Source organism: Nyctereutes procyonoides, unplaced genomic scaffold (genome assembly GCF_905146905.1).
Source record: "Nyctereutes procyonoides isolate TBG_1078 unplaced genomic scaffold, NYPRO_anot_genome, whole genome shotgun sequence".
In the NCBI taxonomy this organism is placed as follows: Eukaryota; Metazoa; Chordata; class Mammalia; order Carnivora; family Canidae; genus Nyctereutes; species Nyctereutes procyonoides.
This window is the reverse complement of record NW_026575135.1, coordinates 6879236-6886164: the sequence shown is the minus strand read 5'-3', so window position 1 is coordinate 6886164 and position 6929 is coordinate 6879236.

The following is a 6929-nucleotide window of genomic DNA, read 5'->3' as shown; positions in this document are numbered from 1 at the left end:
GTTAACCCTCGTCGTTAGGACTTCTAGTTTGGATTGCATCTCATTCAATTGATTTTTAATTTCTGCCTGATTGGATCTAAATTCTGCAGTCATGAAGTCTCGTGAGGCCTTAATGCTTTTTTCTAGAGCCACCAGTAGCTGTATAATGGTGCTTCTGAATTGGCTTTCTGACATTGAAGTGTAATCCAGATTTTGTAACTCTGTGGGAGAGAGGGCTGTTTCTGATTCTTTCTTTTGAGGTGACGTTTTCCTTCTAGTCATTTTGCTCAGTGCGGAGTGGCCAAAAACAAGTTGTATTGGAACACGGGGGAGTATCACTGGTCCGTCCAGCTGGTCTTCTGGGGGAGGGGCCTGCTGTGCTGATTTTCAGGTGTTAGCACTTGGGGGAGCTGCTCTGCCCCTGCCTGCTGCGGGGCTCAGTGGGGGTTGTTTACCCCGTGGGGCCCCAGGAGGAACAGCCGCAGTTGCTATGGCAACTCTGGAAGCCTGGATTCAGCCTCCGCAGGAACTACGGGGCTCGGGGCTCTCGGTTCTCTGTCCGCAGGGCCTGGAGGCTCCGGGGCGGGGCCGCTGATCTGCTCAGCTCGGGGCAGGAGCGTCCTCGCTGTCCTGGGCCCTCCCGGCCTCTGCCTGTCCCGGGGAGGCCGGATCCTGGGCTGTGTCCCGGCGCCCTGTGCTCCGGGGCCTGCGCTGTGGGATTCGCGCTCCCGCCCCGCAGCCCCCTCCGCGGAGCCGCCGCCCGAGCCCCTCCGAGCTGCTCCGGCCCCGCCGTGCGCGCTGCAGCCCTTAGGGAGCTCGGCGCACTCTCCCGGGGCGCAGGTGTCTGTTAGTGTCCCCGGGAGCCCGAGGGCATCCCCGCCCTCCTGGGTCCTGCTCTAACTCCCTGCGAGCCCCTTTCCCCGCCCGGGAAGGTTGGTGCAGCTCCTGCTCCTCCGGGACGGGGCTCTCCTGTCCTGGGGACACTCGCCCCGGCCTCAGCCCGGCTCCTCGCGGGGCCCCTCCCCCTCGGAGGCCTTTTGTTCCTTTATTTCTTTTTCCCCGTCTTCCTACCTTGATAGAAGCGCGAACTCTTCTCACTGTAGCGTTCCAGCTGGTCTCTCTTTACATCTCAGGCCGAATTCGTAGATTTTCAGGATGATTTGAAGGTTATCTAGGTAATTTGTTGGGGACAGGTGATTTGGGGACCCTGCTCTTCCGCCATCTGGCCCCTCCTCTCCCTAGTTGGCTTAAAGTGGAGAAGGCTACGATTTTCTTGATGTCGTTTTGTGTGAGAGCGCAGATTGCGGTGAATAGTGTTGTAATAGCTCCTAGGCACAGGGTAAGTGTTTGGATAGTTTGGTTTTGTTCTATTAGAAGGTAAAAGAGAATAAGTAGAAATACCCCCGCTGCAACTATAGTGCTGGAGTGGAGTAAGGCTGATACAGGGGTTCTATGGCTGAGGGAAGTCATGGGTGTAGGCCGAATTGAGCAGATTTGCCGGTGGCTGCTACTAGCAAGCCAATTAGTGGTACATTGAGATTGTTATTAGTTGTTATGAAGATTTGTTGAAAATCTCATGTGTTTAGATTTAGTAGGAACCATGCCATGGCTATAATGAATCCTACATCTCCAATGCGGTTATAGAGGATTGCTTGTAGGGCAGCTATGTTTGCATCTGTTCAGCCACACCATCATCCAATGAGTAGAAAGGATATAATACCTACTCCTCAACTGATAAATAGCTGGAATATATTGTTTGCGGTGACTAAAATTATTATGGTGATGAGGAACATAAGAAGGTATTTTAAAAATCGGTTGATGTAAGGGTCTGAGTGTATATATCATATAGAAAATTCTACAATGGATCATGTGATGAAGAGTGCTACAGGTATGCAAATTATTGAGAAATAGTCTAATTTAAAGCTTAACGGTAGTTTTATGGTTTGAATGGTTATTCAGTGTCAGTTTGAGATAATTATATCTTGTCCTGAGTGAATGAATATTATTGTGGGGATCATGCTGATTATAAATACGTAGGAGGTGATTGTTTTTACGTAACATGGGTAAAGTTTGTTCTTGTAAAGTTCAGTAGTGGTTAGAACAATTGGTAGAATTAGTATGATTAAAGATGTAATTATGGAGGAGGCAAATATGTTTATTACTTTTACTTGGAGTTGCTCCAATTTTTTGGCTCCTAAGACTAACGGATTACTTCTATCCTTTAAAAGTTGAAAAAGCCAGGCTTGGGCAGCCCCAGTGGCGCAGTGGTTTAGCGCCGCCTGCAGCCCGGGGTGTGATCCTGGAGACCCGGGTTTGAGTCCCACGTCCAGCTCCCTGCGTGGAGCCCGCTTCTCCCTCTGCCTGTGTCTCTGCCTCTCTCTCTCTCTCTCTCTCTCTCTCTCTCTCTCTCTCTGTGTGTGTGTGTCTCTATGAATAAGTAAAATCTTTAAAAAAAGAAAGAAAATGCCATGCTTTTATGCATGGGGGCATGAGTTAGCAGTTCTTGCAATACTTTTTCGGTAGACAAAAAGATTTAAACTTTTATTGTTAGATTCACAATCTAATGTTTTATTAAACTATGTCTGCAGTAGATGGGCCCTAGAATTAACTTTAGGATTGAGGGATAAGAGTAGCAGTGGTAATAGGTGTAGGATTATTAGGGCGTTTTCTCGTGTGGAGGATGGTTTAATGTTTTTGATGTGGTGAGTGTACTTGCCGCATTGTGTAGTAATTAGTATGTAGAGGGAATATAGGGCGGCAATGATGATTTTTACTCCTATTAGGATGATGGTAAGATTAAATCATGAAAATGAAGCTATTACTACGAATAGTTCTCTGATTAGATTGATTATAGGGGGTAGAGCTAGGTTAGTAAGGCTTGCTAATAGTCATCATGCTGCCATTAGAGGGAGGAGGGTTTGAAGTCCTCGTGCAAGAATTATGGTTCAGCTGTGGATTCATTCATAGTTTGAGTTGGCTAAGCAGAATAATATGGACGATGTTAGGCTGTGGGCAATTATTAGGGCTGTTGCTCCTATGTAACTTCACGGTGTTTGAATGAGGACTGCAACGATGACGAGTGCTGTATGGCTGACTGAGGAGTATGCAATTAGGGATTTAAGGTCCATTTGGAGTAGGCAAATAGAGCTCATTATGATTATGCCTCATAGAGATAATATTATTAAGGGATATGCTATGAAGATGTTCACAGGGTTTAGTAAAGTTGTGACTTGTTTTATGCCGTATCCACCTAATTTTAGAAGCACGGCTGCAAATACTATGGAGCCAGCAATGGGGGCCTCTACATGTGCTTTTGGTAGCCATAGGTGGAGAATGTATAAGGGCATTTTTACTATAAAGGCTATTATGCATGCTAATCATAAAAAGATCAAGAGTTTGGTAGGGGCTGAATTCAATATTGGATTAAAAGGAAATTTAGGGAGCCTATGGTGTTTTGGATACAGAGCAGTGCTACTAGGAGAAGCAGGGATCCTATTAGTATGTAGAATAGAAAGTATAGTCCTGTATTCAGTTGTTCGGTTTGATTTCCTCATTGACTGATAATAATAAGGGTTGGGATTAGTGTGGCTTCAAATAGGTTGTAAAAGAGGATTAATTCTGTAGCGGTAAATGTTATAACTAGGAATAGTTGAAGTGTAATAAGTATTGAGATGTATAGTTTTTTTTCAGGTTAAGGGTTCTTTTGACAAATTGAATTGGCTTGCTATTAGTATGAGAGGCAGGAGTCATGTTGTAAGTGCTAGTAGGGGTGCTGATAGGGAGTCAGAGAAAAATAGTAAGAGAAATTGAGGGTGTATCACTAGGTTGATTTAAATAGGACAGGCTGATTAAGCTGATTAATAGGCTACATGCTGTTGTGTTGATTCAAATTAGGTTACATTTTGATATTCATGCTAGTGGGATAAGTATTGTGGTGGGGATAATAATTTTTAGCAATGTAGGAAGTTCAGATTTTGCACATAATCGGTACCATGGGTATTGGATACCATAACTAGTAAAGACAATCCTAGTGCTGCTTCGCAGGCAGCGAATACTAGTAGTACAGTTGGTATCATGCTGGCTAGTGTGAGGTGATTGTTTAAGATGGTTACTGATATTATTACGAATAGTGATAATATCATGCCTTCTAAGCATAGTAGAGATGATATTAGATGAGATCGATAGATGAGCATGCCTAATAGGGAGAGAATGAATGCCAGGAAGATGTTGATGTATACTATGGACATATGGTAATTATGAGTTTAATCATATTTTAATGAGTCTAAATAATTTGTTTTAGTTTAAACCAATTATCATATTCTGTTCATTCTAGTCCCTTTTCGGTTCATTCGTAGGCTAGGCTTGCGGCTAGTAGGGAAATCAGTAGAAGTGCTATAATGAGTATTGTTGGTTTGTGATGCTCAGGGAAGTGGGAGGAGTAGCGCAATTTCTAGATCAAAGAGTAAGAATGTGATGGCTACCAGGAAAAATTTTATGGAAAAGGGTAGGCGTGCGGATCCCATAGGGTCAAAGCCGCACTCATAAGGGCTTGCTTTATCTGCATAGATATTTAGTTGAGGAAGTCAGAATGCGATTATTACAAGTAGGGATGCTAGAGATACATTGATTATTAAAGTTATTATTATGTTTATTACTTCTTTTCAGGATTATCTGAAACTAAATGATTGGAAGTCAATTGTACTGATTTATACTAAAGAAGTAAGATCCTCATCAGTAAATAGAGACATATAGGAATAGTCAGACTACATCGACAAAGTGTCATTATCATGAGGCGGCTTCAAATACGAAATGGTGATTTGATGTAAGGTGATAGTATAGTTGTCGGAGAAAGCAGATGATAAGAAATGTAGGGCCAATAATTACATGTAGTCCATGGAATCCTGTAGCTATAAAGTGGAGCTGTAGACTCCGTCGGAAACTGTAAAGGATGTCTCATAGTATTCGGGGGCTTGAAGAAGTGTAAAGTACATGCCCAGGGAGATTGTAATGAATAAGGCTTGGAGTATGTGTTTGCGGTTTCCTTCTATAAGGCTGTGATGAGCTCAAGTAAGAGAGACTCCAGAGGCTAGAAGAACTGAAGTGTTGAGTAGTGGGACTTCTAGGGGATTAAGGGGGGTAATACCTGTAGGCGGCCAGCAACCCCTGAGTTCGGGGGTTAGGGCTAGACTGGAGTGATAAAAGGCTCAGAAGAATCCTGCAAAGAAGAATACTTCTGATACAATAAATAGGATTATTCCGTAGCGTAATCCTTTTTGGACAATAGGCGTGTGGTGCCCTTGGAATTTTCTCGGATGACATCTCGTCATTATTGGTACATAGTCAGTATGTTAGCTGTTAGTCCCAGTGTGAGTAGGGCTATTGAATTATAGTGGAATCATATAGAAAGGCCAGAGGTTATAAGGAGAGCAGAGAGGGCTCCTGTTAGTGGTCATGCGCTTGGGTTAACTACGTGGTAAGCATGGGTTTGATGGGTCATTAGGTGTTGTCATGTAAGTATAGACTCACTAGTAGGGTAAATACATAGGCTTGAATTAGGGCTACAGTGAATTCAATGATGGTGAGTAGGATTAAAATAATAAAAGTAGTAAGAGCTGTGGCGGTGCTAATGTTTATTAAGGCAAGGGTAGCTCCTCTGGTAAGGTGAACTAATAGGTGGCCTGCAGTAACGTTAGCTGTTAATCGTACGGCTAGAGCTATAGGTTGAATGAATAGACTGATAGTTTCGATGATTACAAGTATTGGGATAAGGGGAAGAGGTGTTCCCTGAGGTAAGAAATGTGGTAGAGATACTTTGGTTTTGTACCGGAAACCAGTAATTACTGTTCCTGCTCATAGGGGATAGCTATTCCTAGGTTTATGGATAGTTGTGTTGTAGGTGTAAATGAGTGTGGTAGTAATCCAAGTAGGTTAGTTGAGCCGATAAATAGAATAAGTGAGATCAGTATGAGGGCTCAGGTTCATCCTTTTTGGTTATGAATAGTTAGTATTTGTTTTGATGTTAATTGAATTAGTCCCTGTTGAATGGAAATTAAACAATTATTGATAAGGCGGTTAGGTGAGGGAAATAAGATACTTGGAAACATAATGATTAGTATTACGACAGGGAGTCCTATTATTGAGGGGGTAGTGAAAGAGGCAAATAAATTTTCATTCATTTATTTTCTCAAGGGGTAAGTTGATTAGTTGGTTTTATTATTTTTGGTCCTGCATTTTCTGGATAAAAGTGTTTTGAAATGTTTAGTTGGGGGGGAGGGGCAAGATGGCGGAAGAGCAGGGTCCCCAAATCACCTGTCCCCACCAAATTACCTAGATAACCTTCAAACCATCCTGAAAATTTACGAATTCGGCCTGAGATGTAAAGAGAGACCAGCTGGAATGCTACAGTGAGAAAAGTCCGCGCTTCTATCAAGGTAGGAAGACCGGGGGAAAAAGAAATAAAGAAACAAAAGGCCTCCGAGGGGGAGGGGCCCCGCGAGGAGCCGGGCTGAGGCCGGGGCGAGTGTCCCCAGGACAGGAGAGCCCCGTCCCGGAGGAGCAGGAGCTGCACCAACCTTCCCGGGCGGGCGGAAAGGGGCTCGCAGGGAGTTGGAGCAGGACCCAGGAGGGCGGGGATGCCCTCGGGCTCCCGGGACACTAACAGACACCTGCGCCCCGGGAGAGTGCTCCGAGCTCCCTAAGGGCTGCAGCGCGCACGGCGGGGACCGACCGGAGCAGCTCGGAGGGGCTCGGGAGCGGCGCCAGGGAGGGAGCTGCGGGGCGGGAGCGCAAATCCAACAACACAGGCCCCAGAGCACAGGGCACCGGGACACAGCCCAGGATCCGGCCTCCCCCCGGGACAGGCAGAGGCCGGGAGGGCCCAGGACAGCAAGGACGCTCCTGCCCGGAGCTGAGCAGATTAGCGGCCCCGCCCCGGAGCCTCCAGGCCCTGC